The following is a 17,022-nucleotide window of genomic DNA, read 5'->3' as shown; positions in this document are numbered from 1 at the left end:
CAGGAAAGCAGTATCCATCATCAAGGACCCTCATCATCAGGCCATGCTCCCTTCCTGCTGCTGTCATTAGGAAGACGTACAAGAGCCTCTGGACCCTCCCCACCAGGTTCAGGAACTGTTATTTTCCCTCAACCATCAGGCTCTTGTATCAACTTAATTCAGTGAAGTTATCTCCATGAACTGAACTGAACTATTCCCATTACCTATGGATGCACTTTCAAGGACTCTCCATCTCATGTTCTCAAGATTTTTTGCTTATTTATTATTATTTATCATGATTATTATTTCTTTTTTCTTTTGTATTCACACAGTTTGTTACATTTTGCACATAGATTGTTTTTGGGTGCAGTCTTTCATTGATTCTATTATGTTTCTTGGATTTGCTGAGCATGCTCACAAGAAAATGAATCTCTGGGTTGTATATGGTGACATATACCAAGTGCTTTGATAATAAATCCACATTGAACTTTCAACATTGTGCCTGTACCTGTAATGGAGCTGGCTGAATCTGTTACACTCTGCAGTCTCTTGTGATCCTATGCATACCAGTCCATGAAGCCAACTATCAGAATGCTCTCCACAGTACGTCTGTAAAAATTTGCTATAGTGACGTACCAAATCCCCTCAGACCCCTGACAAAGTAATGCTGCTGGCACGCTTTCTTTATGATTGCCTCGATATGTCAGGTCAAAGACAGATCCTCTGAGATGTTGACACCAAGGATCATGAATCTGCTCAACCTTCCCACCACTGACCCCTCAATGAGGACTGTTGTGTGTGTGCGTTCCTTTGACTTCTCTTTTCTGAACTCCTTGGTCTTACTGATGTTAAGTTAAAAGTTGCTGTGACATAACTCAACCAACCAATTTATCTCACTCCAGTAAGCTCTCTCATCACCATGTGAGATTCTTCCTACATCTCACATCAGGAAGTATTATTTGAATATAAACTGATATCTCAGTAACAGGACACGTGTAACTTTTGAGGTAATGTCTTAACACCATTCTTCACTAAGCATGTCTTTGTGGTAGAGTCATTAGTTGATATCATGGGTTGCCAACCATTGTGAAGCACATTCATTTCTGTGGGAAAGTGAGTGTTCCATTATCCTTCCTGACTGATGAAGTCAAAGACTTTCATGAGGTTGAAAGATTCCATGTGTAATGGCTGGTTTTGCTCCATGTGCTTTTCTTGGATTGTCATACAATGAAGTTCATGCCCAGGATGGACTGAATCCTCAATATGAGCAGTCCTTTGTCCACTGGCAGAATCTGGCTGAGGAGGACTCTGGTGATGACTTTCCCCATGGTGAACAGTGGGGAAATACATCTGTAGTAACCGCAAGTGGGTATGTCACGTCTTGAAAATGGTTACAATTTCCATGAGCATCCTTCTCTTCTCAGATGTTGATAAGGAGCTTATGAAATTGCGACTGAAGTTCCTCATTGCTGAGTCTTATGATTTTACTTGGTGGTATTATTTACTTCCAAGGCATTGGCATTCTTGAGTTAGATTATGACCTTCCAAAATTTTTCTTTGCATTGAGTGATGGCAAGGCTAGCTCACACAGAATATGACGGAGTCAAGGGTGCTGACAGCAAGATCAGAGTGACAGTTGAAGCTCAACAATTTGCAGATGGCCAAGACATGCATGGATTTTCAGCACTATAAAAGTATCTATGGCCCAAACACCCAAGAGCCAGGGATAGGAGTGAGCTTAGAGACAGAAGGCAATCAATGCTCATGGGAAGGAACACTCATGCACATTTGGTTTGTGATTTTTCTGGCCTTTAGTTTCAAATAACCTCACTTAAATTGTGAATACTTGTTTCTTCAGAAACACTGGAAGAACTTTAATACAGCAGCCTACATACTAAACCCCTCATTAATTAGTTCAGCAAACAGGGTATGTACAGCCCTAATGTTGTGGTTCATGCACCCAGCAGACCCAAGGAAGGGTCTTGGCTCGAAATGTCATCTGTTTATTCCTCTCCATAGATGCTGCTGACCTGCTGAGTTCCTCCAATATTTTGTGTCTGTTACTCTGGATTTCCAGCATCTGCAGAATGTTTATGCTAGAGAGAGGCCAGCTCTTGCATTGTCAGTCCAAAGCGCTCAGAGCTCCAGTAATTCTCATAAAACTCTGGAGGGTCCAGATCAAATCAAGAGCATCCCAAGTGCTTGCAGTGCAGAGTGGAGTTCAGGAAGGAAGACTTGTGAGTGTTGGACATTGGGAGTCACACCACACAAGCCCTATTAGTTAATTAACTTTGCAGCGTAGTAATCTGGTTGCTGGTTTGCTTTTCGCCTTTGTTCACTACAAGCGAATACCATGTGTGGCTATCCTCTTGTTGCCATGTGGGAGAACGGCATGCTTCTTTTGTTGACCATCTCCTACAATATTTCCACTTGAAATTCTGATAACCTTTCACCCTCTTTGCTTGGCATTATGAAAAATCTTTGGGGACTGCTGATTGTAATCAACCTTTGTGGCGTATGTGCTGTGAATTCCTAGAATCCACCAAAGATCTCTTGCACAGTGTGGGACAAAAACACAAGGACCTGAGAATAAGATGTGCCCTCTTTATATATGGGCTCCTTATAGGCCATTTTTATAAAGAAATTGCTGTAAATGCTCCTGCCCAGAGCTCAGTTAAATGACACATTCCTTCAAGAAGAAACAGCTTTGATGTGACAATTAATATTCATATCAGTTTATATGACCAGGCCTTTTAATTAGTGTCAGAGAAACTGGATATTCACATTCCTCCAACACACCTCCCATCTATGAATCCATTCTTAGTAGCATCAGTGACATTGCCAGTCTTCATTTTTATCAGCAAGGACCTGTGTTTATTTACATTTCCAAGGTGCGCTCACTGGGCAATGCTGTTTTCACAATTTGATTTAAGTTCCAGGAATTTCTTAATTGATCCAATGTATGTAATGTTAAAATTATTATAAGACTTTATAAACTTTGCACTTTCAAAGTGCAAAGTATACACCACTGAACAGCAAGCATTATTGAATAAGTACAACTGAGAAAGCAGAATTAAATTTCAAACTGAAATAAAATTATTAAGAATTAGTTATTATTGACTAGTAGGGCATGGGTTTCCTTTGTGAGGAATAAGCTATTTGAAGAACAAAAGCTCAAACCTGGCCTGAAGATTATGGTTTAGCTAACAGAAGACCATAAGTTTTCTACTCTCTTATATGCTTTTGAGACCTGGACCATGTCCAGGTACTTGGAAGCTACCACTGATGCTGTCCCTGCAAAATCCTTCAAATTCACTAGAAGGATAAAATATATTATTGCCACTGTTCACTCCCAGGACAACCGTGGCATTAATGAGCCTCAAATTACAGTCACTTTGACTCTGTTTTACAGGCAACATCACATACACCCAATATCAAAAAGAGGCTGAAAATAAAACGTTTCTGCCACACTAGTTTAAATATAGTCCCTTACACCGTAAATGTTTGAATGGAACAGAAAACAATTAACACAAAACAAGCAAGTACTAGGTTCTCTCCCCTTACTGCTCCCATCTGCTCTTCCTGCCTACCTTATTTGATTCTATGCTCCATTTTCCTTTCCTATCAGATTTCATCATCTGCAGCTCTCTGTCAACTTCACCCATCACTTCCCAGTCTCTGTAAGTATTCCGACACTTACGTCCTTCATCACTCCTCCTCACTTAGATCCACGTATGCTTGCTAACTCTTGCTCCAATCCTTTCTTTCACCTCTTTTTACTGGCTACTTCCAATTTCATTTTCAGTTTTAGTTGAAGAGTCTCAACGTGAAATGTTGACTGTCCATTTTCCTCCACAGACCTGCACCAAGCAGCTCATTTTTCTGTGCTCCAGATTCCAGCATCTGTACTCTCTTGTGTTGTCAAATATTCTTTTTCTATCATACTTCTGGCATGAGCTAGATGTAAAATGTGATTTTTATTCCTTTTTCTCTGAGAATTAAGATTGAAAACTCCAACTCCTGATTTTCATCACCACCTAGGTTAATGTGGGGGTAAGATGGTGGCATGGCAAAGGTGTACCTGATAGATTGGGACTAAATAGTTTTAATTATGTTTTTGCACCCAGTGAAGTGAAATTTTACTTAAAACCCGAAGGTTAGTTGTGGTTGGGAACTTTTAATGTAAAGGGTCTATTAGAAATTCTAATCCCAGTAGCTGCTAGGTTTTCAGAGTGATGTGGTCTGGCACATAGTGCACAGATGAGATCACTCTTGAGTCTTTTTTTACAGTAAGTATGCACAATGTAAAATATATGTATCTGTACTTAACTGGAGGATTAAGTTCTTCTCCTTCAATACTCCAAAGTCTTAGCTTTACATGGCTGCTACTAGGAAGTTAATTCACGAGGAAAGCAGCACCATTTGTTGCTCTTCCTTAAACTGTTTTTTGTTTGGTTGGAAGGTGCACTCTCAACAGAGTCCTCTGATCTTCCTGATCTACTGGTTCTCCTCTCTGATGTCCCAGGTCTTCTCCTGATTCACTCCTCACCAAAGCCCCTTACCCCTTCAAATCTCTTCACCTTTCCTTGATTTTCTGCACCATACTAAATTCTTTTCTTTTCCAGTCTCCGCACCATCTCAGAAAGTTTTTCCCTTGAAAGCAGCTCTGTGTGATCTCCTGCAATCCCAGTTATTTCTTCCTGCAATGTTCTCCCCACATCAATATTGTACTGCATGTTCCAAGGTCATATAGCTGACTGTCCCTTCCTTGCCTTCAGGTCACTCTCTGGCCTCTACTGAATATCTCCCTATTTACACTAGAGGGAGCTTGTGGAGGCAATGTTTACTGTGTAGTCTCTTGTCAATTATACATGTAAGTCAGGACTAATGTGTGTGATCTACTGGACCTAATGAAAGCCAGAATAACAATTCCTGCTGGCCTTGAACATAGCAGACATGGGTCGCCCAAGCAGAGAAAGATATCTAGACCTATATGCCTATTTTTAAATTAATGAGCAACATTCTGATTTGTGTCAAAGCTTTCATAAAAGTTAAGTCCATGCTCTCTTTCTTGGCATTTACCATCCATAAAGTGAAGAGTCCTAATCATAGTTACTTTAGTTCTTCCCATTTATTCTCTTCTATCATTCATCTAGTTACCCAAATTAGGATTAAATATTTCTTCCCAATGCTGAACCAGAAGGTTCCCACCCTGTCACCTGTGTAATTGCGATTTCCAACCCGCCTATCACTTTCTAGCTATCCTCCTTCTCCTCCCCCCACCTTTTTACACTGGCTTTTGTCCCCTTCCTTTCCAGTTGTGATGAAGGGTCTCAGGTCGAAACATTGTCTGTTTATTCCTCTCCAAAGATGCTGCCTGACCAGTTGAATTCCTCCAACATTTTATGTGCCTTATATATAATGAAGTTTTTTTTGTTTCTTTCTACATCCTTATACTCAATATTGTATCTGTACTTCTGGATGAATCAGAACTGCTTTCTCTCTTCCTCAGTTCTGACAAAGAGCCTTCCATCTGTTTTTATTTCAGATTTTCAGAATCTGTAAATCCCTAATGTTTGTAAACCATATTATCTTGTCCAGCCTCCTGTTAAAAAAAACAGCAGTTGCAGCAAAATTGCAACCTCTATCTTTTCCTACAATAATCTTATCACCCCATTGCCCACACTTACGTTAGACTGGAGAAGTATCATGCTTAGCTGTTTCTGCCAGACCAAACCCACTATAAAAGTTACAAAACTTCCAGCCGTCTCAGCAAAGTACTTATTACATGTAATGTGTGTTTCTTCCTCTGCCATCATTTCAGACCCAACATCCTCCATTGGTTCCTCTTCCTGCAACTTCTCTCATTTAAAATTCTCACTCTGTTACATCCTTTTACAGTCTCACTTTCTCTTCAGTACTTTCTGGTAAAAATTCTTTAACAGCTGTGTTCTTCTGATTCTGTTTTCTTGTAGCCTCAAATTCCTTTTGCCTCCTCGCATGCAACTGCTTAAGCTCAATATTTTCTACATAATTCCGTGGATCACTGTTACTCTCTTTCCCAGAGGTGCTTTGTCAAATCCATCTTTTTAATCACACTTTTAGACTCATCTACCTTATGTTTCTTCACAGTTTGCTGTTGTCTTGAGCTTATCATTGTAAAGTTTTGTAATTCCAGAAACTAATCAACAGAAAAACAGAGGAACTGGGATTTGTTTTGTCTACTTAGTTTCTTTTCCTTTTTTTTAGTAAGGCGCTCACATATGACATGGTTGTGTAATGATGAATGCTATTCCTGCATATAAGCCATAATAAATTATGGAAACACATGAACAATGCTTAATCAAACATTATATTTACATTATTACTCAAATATTACTGAAACAGTGAATACACCTGCTTATAAACTCCAACTCAATACAGAATGTATCTCTACTCAAATATGTAATGTATTGCCCTCTAGTCATCTTATTTACACTGTACACCATATAATACAACTACTATGTAGACATCTACAGCATAGTAAATTTTAAATTCTCCCATTCAGGCCTAAAGATTTAATCGGTGTAGATGATTTCTTACTTTTGTGGGATAATGTCTTTCCTGATGGTGGCAGGGGAGGGGTGTGGGGATGTGGTTACTCTGTTTGGCAGGTGTGACTTGTGAAAAAATCTCAGGTTCTTGGGCCTCTTCCAAGGTTGTTATAGGAGTTGTCTCTGAGACGGCAGGAAGTGGGACTACTGCTCTGGACACCTTCCTTCTCTAACAATTGACTCTGCTGTCCTCAACTGGTCAATGTGGCATCTCCTAATGACATCAGACTCAATCTCCGCTGTGGAGGAGATTGGCCCAGTTTTGCCCTTAATCTTTCCAAGTACCCACTTTTGATCACCTCTGTCATCCCTAGCTAGGACTGCTTATCCAGGAGTGAAAATTGAACCTGTTTGAGAGGCCCTCAATTTATCTCAGCTGTTTGTCCTGCATGCCCCTTCTGAGATCCAAGCGTGAGTGCAAAGCCCAGTCCAGAAACAGTATAGCCGATGAGTTATTGGCTGTGGTGTGTCCTGCTTTGTGATATGTAGGGAGGAAATTGGTGAACTTCTAATTCAGTGTCAGTGTGGTGTGCTCTGTTGAACCTGGGCAAACCTTCCCACCAAACCATTTCTAGCTGCTGGGTAGTACAGTGCAGATATAACATATCTTATTCCATTAATTCTCAGGAATAACTCAAACAGTTATGTAACAAAATGGTGGTCCATTGTAACTGACTGAATGTTCTGGAACACCTGTCCTTGAGAAGAGGCTTCTCAACACATCAACAGTATGAAAGTTTGTAGCAGGGCCAATTGGAAATACTTCTGGCTACTTTGTAGCTGCATCCGCTACTACCAAGAAAATTGTGTCCATAAATGCCTCTGGACCTGTGAAGAGGCATCAGGTTTGGCAGGGGTCTCATCAATGATAATGTTCTCGTTGTGCCTCTGGACCTGTGGAGAGGCATCAGGTTTGACAGGGGTCTCGTCAATGATAAAGTTCTCACCATGCCTCTGGACCTGTGGAGTGGCATCAGTTTTGGCAGGGGTCTTGTCTAGGACAGCGTACCCGGTTTCCAGTGACACATTGCTGTCAGTGACGTCATTACTGAGAGATACGTAATGATTACTGTAATCTGTCCACATCAGTGGTCCACTATAGCTATGCTACCAGGTGTCCACTTAACTTCTCGGAAATCACATGCGAGGACATCCTGTCCAATCTTGAAGCTCCTTGCTGCTTCACTTGGCAAGTGGCTGAACTGTTTATTCTGTACTTCCCTCTGTATTCCTCATTTCAGGAGGTCTATGCAAGATCTCAGACTCCTATTCATGAACAGCATTGCAGGTGTTTGATTTGTCATCAGATGAACAGAGTTCCGATACACAAAAAGGAAGTTCTTTACCTTGTGCTGTAGAGAAATGTTCTCCTTGTCCATCACTTTAATGACTGACGGACTTCTTGAAGGTTTAGATAAACTTTTCAGCTGACCAACTCATTGCTGAGTACTGAGAAGCTGAATTGAAATGTCTGATGCCAATTTTATTCGTGAACAGTTGGAATTCTTCTGACGTGTATTGTGGTCCGTTCTCACTCACAATTCATTCTGGTAAGCCATTTCTGCCAAAGATAGTCCTCAGAGTGGTGAGGTGGTTGACTACATTGGTATAACCTGCGGCTGCTTCGAATGTGCATCCACAGCAATCAGAAACATGGAATCCCTGAATAGCCCAGCAAAGACAATATGTACTCTTTGTCCACATCCATGGGTGTAACCTAACTGTGGGGGTGCATTTCGAACTTTTTGGCATCCCAAACAACTATTGGCCAAGTCTTCCATCTATTTATCTATTTCCTTCTCAAACATCTTCTGATTAGCATTAACCAGCTGTGACAGCCTCTGGTTAGTGCTACCATTTAGGATGCAGTTGCCTGTTGATGCCACACTTGCAGCTTTGATTGAGTGCCAGTCTAGTTGGAATTTTCTCAACCACCCACATCCAAAAAGTGCTGGCCCTCCACTGTTTGGCATCCATACATCACATTTACCTTCATAGTAAAGAGTCATATTAAAGCGCAGGCCATCCGGCCCATCTTGTCCCTGCTGGACCATTTAAATTGCCCACTCCTATTGACCTACACCAGGACCAGAGCCTTTTCTAGCCCTACCATCCATATACCAATCCAAACGTTCCTTAAATGTTGAAATTGAGTTGGTAAACACTGTCTGTGTTGGCAGCTTGTTCCATACTCTCATGACCTCCTGATTAAAGGTTTCCCTTTATGTTCCCATCTCTCACCATATAATTGCTAAATAACAGCTTTCTCTCTTTCTCAGCAGGTTTTGCTGAAACCCATCTAGCTCTATCTGTTAGAGCATCAGTCACCAAGAAGGATTCTGATTCAGACCCTGATCGTCTATCCACAGACCCCTCCCTGGTCATTTATCAGCTCTATTGATTCTGTCTCTGAACATCCTGCCCTCCACAATCCTATGACATCCCACCTTAAAATAAATTATATTATTTCTAAATGAACAGTTTCACTGAAAATGAGTCATGAGAAATGAACTGTTATAAAAAGCAAATAGCATCTAAAAACTACCGATAATTTAACCTTGGTAATTAAAAAAACTGTCCCTGTTATTTAAACACGACCCTTTTATTCAATCCTGATTGTTGTTGTTTATTAAAGGAATGTTTACAGAGTTCTAATTTAAGCTTCAGATAAGCATTACATAACCCCAGCTTAGTTTGGTAATGGTTTATAATCTGTGCAGAGGTACAGTTAAACTGATTATTCGAATCAGCTAACGGTTCGACAGATCAGAGAGCTGGAATATTAAAGAACCTTTTGCCTTTGGGAGACACTTCTTTTGCCTGTGTAAGTCTTTAGCGTCACTGAGATCTTCCCTAATGGTATCTTAGAAAATGGTCTGTTATAGCCAGCCTCTGGAATTATGGCCAAAGTTGACCCTGTATTCAGCTCCAGTTTCACTTTTACTCTGGACACATCCATTGTGATCCAGATGATTTTGTGATCTGTTTCAGTTATACAATGCAGCTCCAGGCATGACAGTTCACCTTTGTCAGTCTCTGTGTTGTCTGATTCTGTTTTACATTCGGTAACTTTATGCATTTCTTTACTTTTGTGGTTGAGACTTTTCGCTCAGTTGTGCTTTTTGTCTGCCTTGCACATTCTCTCTATGTGACTGTGTCTGTGACACTTTCTGCACACATTGTTTTGAACCAACAGTCATTTGCATCGTGGGGGTGTTTGCTACATCAATAACATTTTTGGCTTTTTGCACCATTCAGGGACATTTTGTGCATTTCACATTCTAATCTCATTGTCTGTAGTTCTGCTGCATCCTTTGCTGCTGTCTCTAACAATACTGCACTGGCCAATGTTAGGTCTCTCTAGGATAGTAGACTCTTTCGAGTACTTTGACTATCCGTGCTGTATACAAGCCTGCCCCTTAATGCATCAGAAAGTCCATCTGTAAAATCACGTTTCTGGGAAAGTTTGCGCAGTTCTGCAATGTATTCAGAAATGCTTTCATCTTTTGACTGGTTCCTTTTGTAAAATCTAAATCTCTCAGTTATTACCAGTGGTTTAGGGCTTAAGTGATTTTGTAAAACTGCAACAATTTTCTCAAATGTCTTGCTTGCTGGCTTTTTGGGGGTTTCTAGGTTGCGTAACAGACTGTATATTCTTTGACCCATTAAGCTAAGAAGTGTCGGGGCTTTCTTTTGTTCCTCCACGTTGTTCACATTACAATACAGCTCATCTCTCTCGATATATGACTCCCAGACTTCATTAGCACTATCAAATACATAACTTTCCCAAATGAAGCCATTGTCACGTTATTTTCACATTAGATTCAGCATGTCTTTCACTGTTACTCATGTATCCTTCAGCTTTCTCATGCTGTTTAACTCTTGCTGTTACATCATGTAACTGTCAGTGCTGTTCATGATATTTCCTGACATTCAGGTTTGTACTCATCACTTATTTATTGTGTCTGTGCACAACTAAGTATCAATTAAATAAAAGAATAAAAGCACGCATGTGGGAAATGGCTTTAACTGGTGTAAAAACAAGAGAGAGAGGGAGAGAGAGAGAGAGAGAGAGAGAGAGAGAGAGAGAGAGAGAGCGAGAGAGAAAGAGTGAACAATGTGCAGGCATAGACAACAGTGCACGTGCACACAACAGATCAACATGTAGTACTGTGGGGGGTGTTACTGCTCTAAAAAAAATAGATCCATACATTACAGCCATGTAGACCTGAGACAATGTGGGGTCTTTTCTGGTTTCCCTTTGGATCATCTCTGCCATAACAGAGAGACTTTCAGTCGGGATTTAATTTGCATTTCATCTGCATTTGATCTTGTTAATTGCATCCTCCAAGAAACAGAGCTCATCTCTGCATTTGTGCTGCTGCTGTTAGTGGAACAACCTTCTGTGAATTGAAAATGGACACCAGTGGTTGATGATCATTTATGAGGGTGAAGTCTCTCCCATACAAATACTGTTGAAACATTTTAGACCCCAAACCAAACTCAAGGCCTCTCTGTCATTCTGTGTGTAGTTTTTTCTCTGCAATGGTAACAGATGCAAAGGCTACGGGGCATTCACTTCCATCACTTATAACATGTGACATAACTCCACCTTTACCATGAGGCAAGGCGTCACAGACAAACTTTACTGGGCAATATGAATTCCATTGTTTGAGTACAGAGTCTGCCATCACCATTTCCTTTGCCTTTGGGAAAGTTACCTCACACTGCTTTGTCCATTGCCAATTCTTCCCGATCTGGAGGAATGAATTCAAGGTGTGGAGCACAATAGCCAGGTTTGGCAGGAACCTGTTATAGTAATTGACAAATCGATAAAGGACCGCAACTGTGCCATGTCCTTTGGCCCTGGGGCATTCACCACTGCTTGCTTGAACTTTCTCAGCAGACTTGTCTAATACCTGTATGTCAATGATATGACCACAGTAAGTGAGGCTTGGGTTAAAGAATCACACTTCTTCCATCATGCTCTGAGCCCATAATCATCTAGTCTTTTTAACACTGTCTTGAGATTTTGGTAATTTTCCTTCTCATCCTCACTGGTATCAATGATGTCATCCAGGTAACTCTGAGTGCATAGTCAGCCTTGCACCTGGTTCATAGCTTTCTGCCAGAGTGTAGGTGCAGATGCTCCTCCAAAACAAGCCTATTGTAGCAATAAAACCCTTTGGCCTCTTCTTCCATCTCCAGCTGTAGGTAGGGATCAATTAAGTTCACATTGCTTAAGTATTTTCCTCCAGAAAGGTTTTCAAAGATGTCCTTAGACAGTTGAAGAAGTTTGGTAAGGGCCTCCAAATCCTAGGGACTTTCTACAGGGGTATGATTGAGAGCATCCTGACTGGCAGCATCACTGCCTGGTATGGGAACTGTACTTCCCGTAATCGCAACACTCTGCAGAGAGTGGTGCGGAGAGCCCAACACATCTGTAAATGTGAACTTCCCACTATTCAGGACATTTACAAAGACAGGTGTGTAAAAAGGGCCCAAAAGATCATTGGGCATCTGAGTCATGCCAACCTCAAACTGTTCTAGCTGTAACCATCTGGGAAACAGTACTGCAGAATAAAAGCTAGGACCAACAGGCTCTGGGGCGACTTCTTCCACCAGGCCATCAGACTGCTTAATTCATGCTGACACAAATGTATTTCTATGTTATATTGACTATCCTGTTGTACAAGCTATTTATTATAAACTACTATAAGTTGCACATTGCACAGTTGGACGGAGACGTCATGTAAAGATTTTTACTCCTCATGTATATGAAGGATGTAAGTAATAAAGTCAATTCAATTCAATTCAATATCCTGGGCGGAGGGTATTAATCTACTTTCAGTACTGGGTTGATGGTAACCTAAAATCACCACCTGACAGACCCTTTCTTCTTGGCAATGCAAACCACTGTTGATGCCCATGACCTAGCCTTGGAAAGAATTCCTTCAACCTCCATGGGATCCAGCTCACTGGCTACTTTAACACAGATGGCATAAAGAACCCAACAGGCTTCGTAATATGTGGGTTTTCATTTAGCACTATTTTACCCCTTATATATTTGAGTTTTCTGATGTCATCCTAGAACACTACTGTGGCATCATCCAGTACCCTTCAGTTGACTCTATTACAGGGGATGGATCTCCAATCAAGTTGTAGTTGTCTCAGCCAATCATCCTTTTAATCCTGCCCCTCCTGGTTTTACCATATACAAGCCCAATATGACATGTTGGTTCTTCTGTTTCACTGTTTCAAATATCATTCTCACAAGAGTTATCTTTTCTATGGTATAAAATTTTAGTTCCTTATCTGCCAGCTTCTGTTCAGTGTCTTTGAAATGCTGTTCAATCTTGTTTTGTAGAATGACTGAAACAGCCGAGCCAGAGTTTAATTTCATTTTAGTTAGTTTGGTGTAAGCCATATTCTCATGGCTTCCTGGTCCTAGAATCAATCTCATTATTATCAGATTCTTCATCAAAGGTATTCAAATCAGTGCTCTTTTTGAAACTGCAACTTGACTTTTTATCTTTACTTCTTCTGTGTGCAGTCCATTTATTATATCTGCCCGGCTTGCTTTTTGTATGTGTCATATTTTGTTACATTTTCTGCAAGTTTGGCCCCTAAACCTACATTGATCTGGTGTATGTGAGCCTCTACCACAACTGTAACACAATCTGTTTGGCTGGGCATATTTCTGTTTAGACATTGCAATTTGTTCACACTCACTCTTATCCTCACTGCAACTCAATTGCATCTCCATCTGCTGTTTCTATTGCTAGTGATTTCAACTGCTGTTTTAAACGTGAATTGTACTTCAGTTAGAAGCAATTTTTGAATGTTTTCTTGTAAGATTCCACAAACTAACTAATTGGTTTTGGTTTGAAATGTTCCTGTATTACATTCATGATATGAACAAATTACATTTTTTTCTGGTTTCGTTGGATCAGTTTAACTTCTGGGCAAACTATGTTTTTCCACTCATTGCACTCAGCAACAGAGGCAGTCCCTTATCACGGCTATTTAATGCGCTTAAAAATACTGCTGAATTTTTCCAGTGGACATCATTTAGTTTTCTGTTAAGCAACCAAACACATACATCTTTCCATCTAGCCAGCCATTTTTTTTGTTATATTTATTATTATGACACAGTACTGACTATTTATAAATCTATGGGCGTACTTGTTGCTTGTTGATTTTGTCCATTTTCTGCTTTTTTTTAAATTCAAATGTCTCTCTCCCCTTCTCAACAAGAAACATACTGTGCTCAACAGGTTGGTGGTCATCTCGGGTTCATTTTAGAACTTTCTCATCACCACTGTTATATTTTGTAAATCCAGAAACTAATCAAAACAAAAACACAAGAGCCAGGGTACTTGCCTACTTAATTTCTGTTCCTTTTCTCAGTTAGGTGCTCACATATGATGTGGCGGCATAACGATGCATGCCATTCATATACTTCTTGCATACAGTGCTGCTAAAAAGTTTGTGAACCTTGTACATTTTCTCTATTGTGTAAATATGACCTGAAATTTGATAAGATCTTTATTTAAGCCCTGATACTAGATGAGGAGAACGCAATTAAATAAATAGCACAAAAACATTATACTTGCTCATTTATTTAATGAGAAAAATAATCCAATATTACATGTATTTTTTGGGAAAAGTATGTGAACCTCTGGGTTAATGCCTTCTATAAAAGCTATTTGGAGTCAGGTTTTCCAATCAATGCAATGAGATTGGAAGTGTGGGTTGTAAAGTTGTCCTGCCCTATAAAAAGACACACAAAGTCAGATTACTGACAGAGCCTGCTCCTCTCAAGAAAGATCTTTTTATGTTCACCATGCCTCAATCAAAACAGTTTTCAGAGGACCTTAGGAGAAGGATTGTAGAGATGCATCAAGCAGGAAAAAGCATTTCTAAAGACCCAAGTGTTCATCAGTCCACAGGAAGAAAATTGTCTACGAACGGAGGATACTCAGTATTAGGGCTACTCTCCCTAGAAGCGGGCATCCTGCAAAGATCACACCAAGAGCACAAAATGCCATAGTGAAGGAGGTGTAAAAGTACCCAAGAGTACAGCAAAAGCCTTGCAGAAATCTCTAGAAATTTCTAAGATCTCTGTTTATGTGTACACTATAAGAAAAACACTGAACAAGAATGGTGTTCATGGAAGGACACCACAGAGGAAACCACTGCTCTCTTAAAAAAACATTGCTACACATTTCAAGTTTGCAAAAGACCACCTGTATATTCTACAATGACGCTGGGACAATGTTCCATGGACTGATGAGACAAAGGTTGTACTTGTTGGCAGAAAAGTACATTGCTATGTTTAGAGGAAAAAGAACATTGCACACCAACATCAAAGCCTCATCCCAACAGTGAGGCATGGTGAAGGGAGCATCATGTTTTGGACCTGCTTTACTGCCTCAGGCCTGGACAGCTTGCAATCATTAAGGGAACAATGAATTTAAAATTATATCAAGACAATTTGCAGAATATCAAGGTTGCAGTCTGTCACCTTAAGGTTGGATGATGCAACAAGAAAATGATCTGAAAGACAAGAGTAAAGCAACAACAGAATGGTTTAAAAAGAAGAAAATTAGCCTTTTGGAATGGCCAAGTCAATGCCCTGACCTTAATTCCATAGAAATGTTTTGGAAGGACCTGAAGCAGGTAATTCATGCAAGGAAGCCCACCAGTATTCCAGAGTTGAAGCAGTTTCAGAAAAATACCAAAATCAAATCTACAGCACATTACAGGCCCTTTGGCCCACAATGTTGTGCTAACCATGTAACCTACTCTAGAAGCTGCCTAGAATTTCCCTACCACATGGCCCTCTATTTTTCCAAGGTCCATGTACCTATATAAGAGTCCCTTAAAAGATCCTATTGTATCTGCCTCGACCACCTTCGCTGAAAGTTCACCACTCTCTGTGTGAAATACCTCTGACATCCCCCTTGTATCTACTTCTAAGCACCTAGGAAAAAGCCTCTGGTGATCCACGCGATCAATGCCTCTCATCATCTTATACACCTCTATCAGGTCACCTCTCATCCTCCGTCACTCCAAGGAGAAAAGGCCAAGTTTACTCGAACTATTCTCATAAGGCATGGTCTCAAAACCAGGCAACATCCTTATAAATTTCCTTTGCACTTGCTCTATAGTATCCATATCCTTCCTCTAGTGAGGTGACCAGAACTGAATACAATACTCCAACTGGGGTCTGATCAAGGTCTCATATAGTTTTGTAAAGAGAAATAGCCTAAAATTCCTTCAAGCTGATGTGCAAGACTGATCAACAGTTACCAGAAATGTCTGGTTGAAGTTAATGCTGTACAAGGGGGCTACACCAGTACTGAAAGCAACAAATGCATTTTTCCAACAAATACATGTAATATTGGATCATTTTTCTCGATAAATAAATGAACACGCATAATCTTTTTTGTGTCCATTTATTTAATCAGGTTCTCTCTATCTAGTTTTAGGACTTATGTGAAGATTTGATCACATTTTAGGTCATATTTATGCAGAAACAGAGAAAATTCTACAGGGTTCGCAAACTTTCTAGCACCACTGTATAACCCAATGTCAATTATGTAAAGAAACAAAGAATGCTTATTGAACAATATACTTATCAATATTTCTCAAATATTACTGAATTATTGAATACACTACAATCATTATCTTGGATTTTGTTTGAACTATTGTCTTTCTTAAGTCTTGGACTGTTCTGTTTGGCCATAGACCTGATAATATGCTTCAGTCAACCTTGGGTTCACAGAAATGCAGACAATGGAACTAAATTCAAAATATTTTGTGTATCAGCATATCATTAGTAACCTATAATGTAGAGGTGAGCCAGTTATTCTTAGTTGCTAGAAATCTAAAATAAAAGTAAAGTGCTGGAAAAACTCACCAGATCAGGTAGCACCTGTGGAAAGAGAAGCATGATTAATGCATCAGCTCATGCAGGATTATTTCCTGCATTTTTGTCATTAATCCTGGTATTCAGCCATTCTGTAAAGGAGACCATATCAATTAAAATGATGCTTGTTCAGTTTTCCTTGAACAAGACACTCAACTCTTAATAATAATTCTAAGAAAGTAATGGCTAAAAGTTAATCACTTGCAAAATAAAGCTTTGAAACTCTCTCCACAATCTAAGAACTGAAATTGACAAACTGTTGTTAAATAAGGATTTCAGAACGAAGCTGGATTGATGGTAAAGATCTGTCATTATCTAACTGATTTGATAGATCAAGATCAAAATGGGGAATGACCAAGTCCTTCCCTGTGTTTCTGAGGATCATCCCTCTGAAGCTCATGGGTGATCAATTAACCCTGAGCAGCACTTAGCAACATTCCCATCAGGACTGCAGAGAAATCTCTCCCCCTAGGGCCAAGAATGTTGCAAGTTGAAGCAGGATGTCCATTATTGTTT

At 40.0% G+C, this 17,022-nt stretch overlaps 1 protein-coding gene across 1 annotated transcript in view; it reads left to right on the top strand.

Moving 5' to 3' along the window:
* Positions 1-17,022, top strand: part of LOC132390909 (progesterone receptor-like) — a 293,767-nt gene that overhangs the window by 130,172 nt on the left and 146,573 nt on the right. The gene's annotated exons all lie outside the window — the stretch shown is intronic.

Source organism: Hypanus sabinus, chromosome 3 (genome assembly GCF_030144855.1).
Source record: "Hypanus sabinus isolate sHypSab1 chromosome 3, sHypSab1.hap1, whole genome shotgun sequence".
NCBI lineage: Eukaryota > Metazoa > Chordata > Chondrichthyes > Myliobatiformes > Dasyatidae > Hypanus > Hypanus sabinus.
Note: the sequence above shows the minus strand (reverse complement) of the source record. Positions and strands in the feature narration are given on the sequence as shown.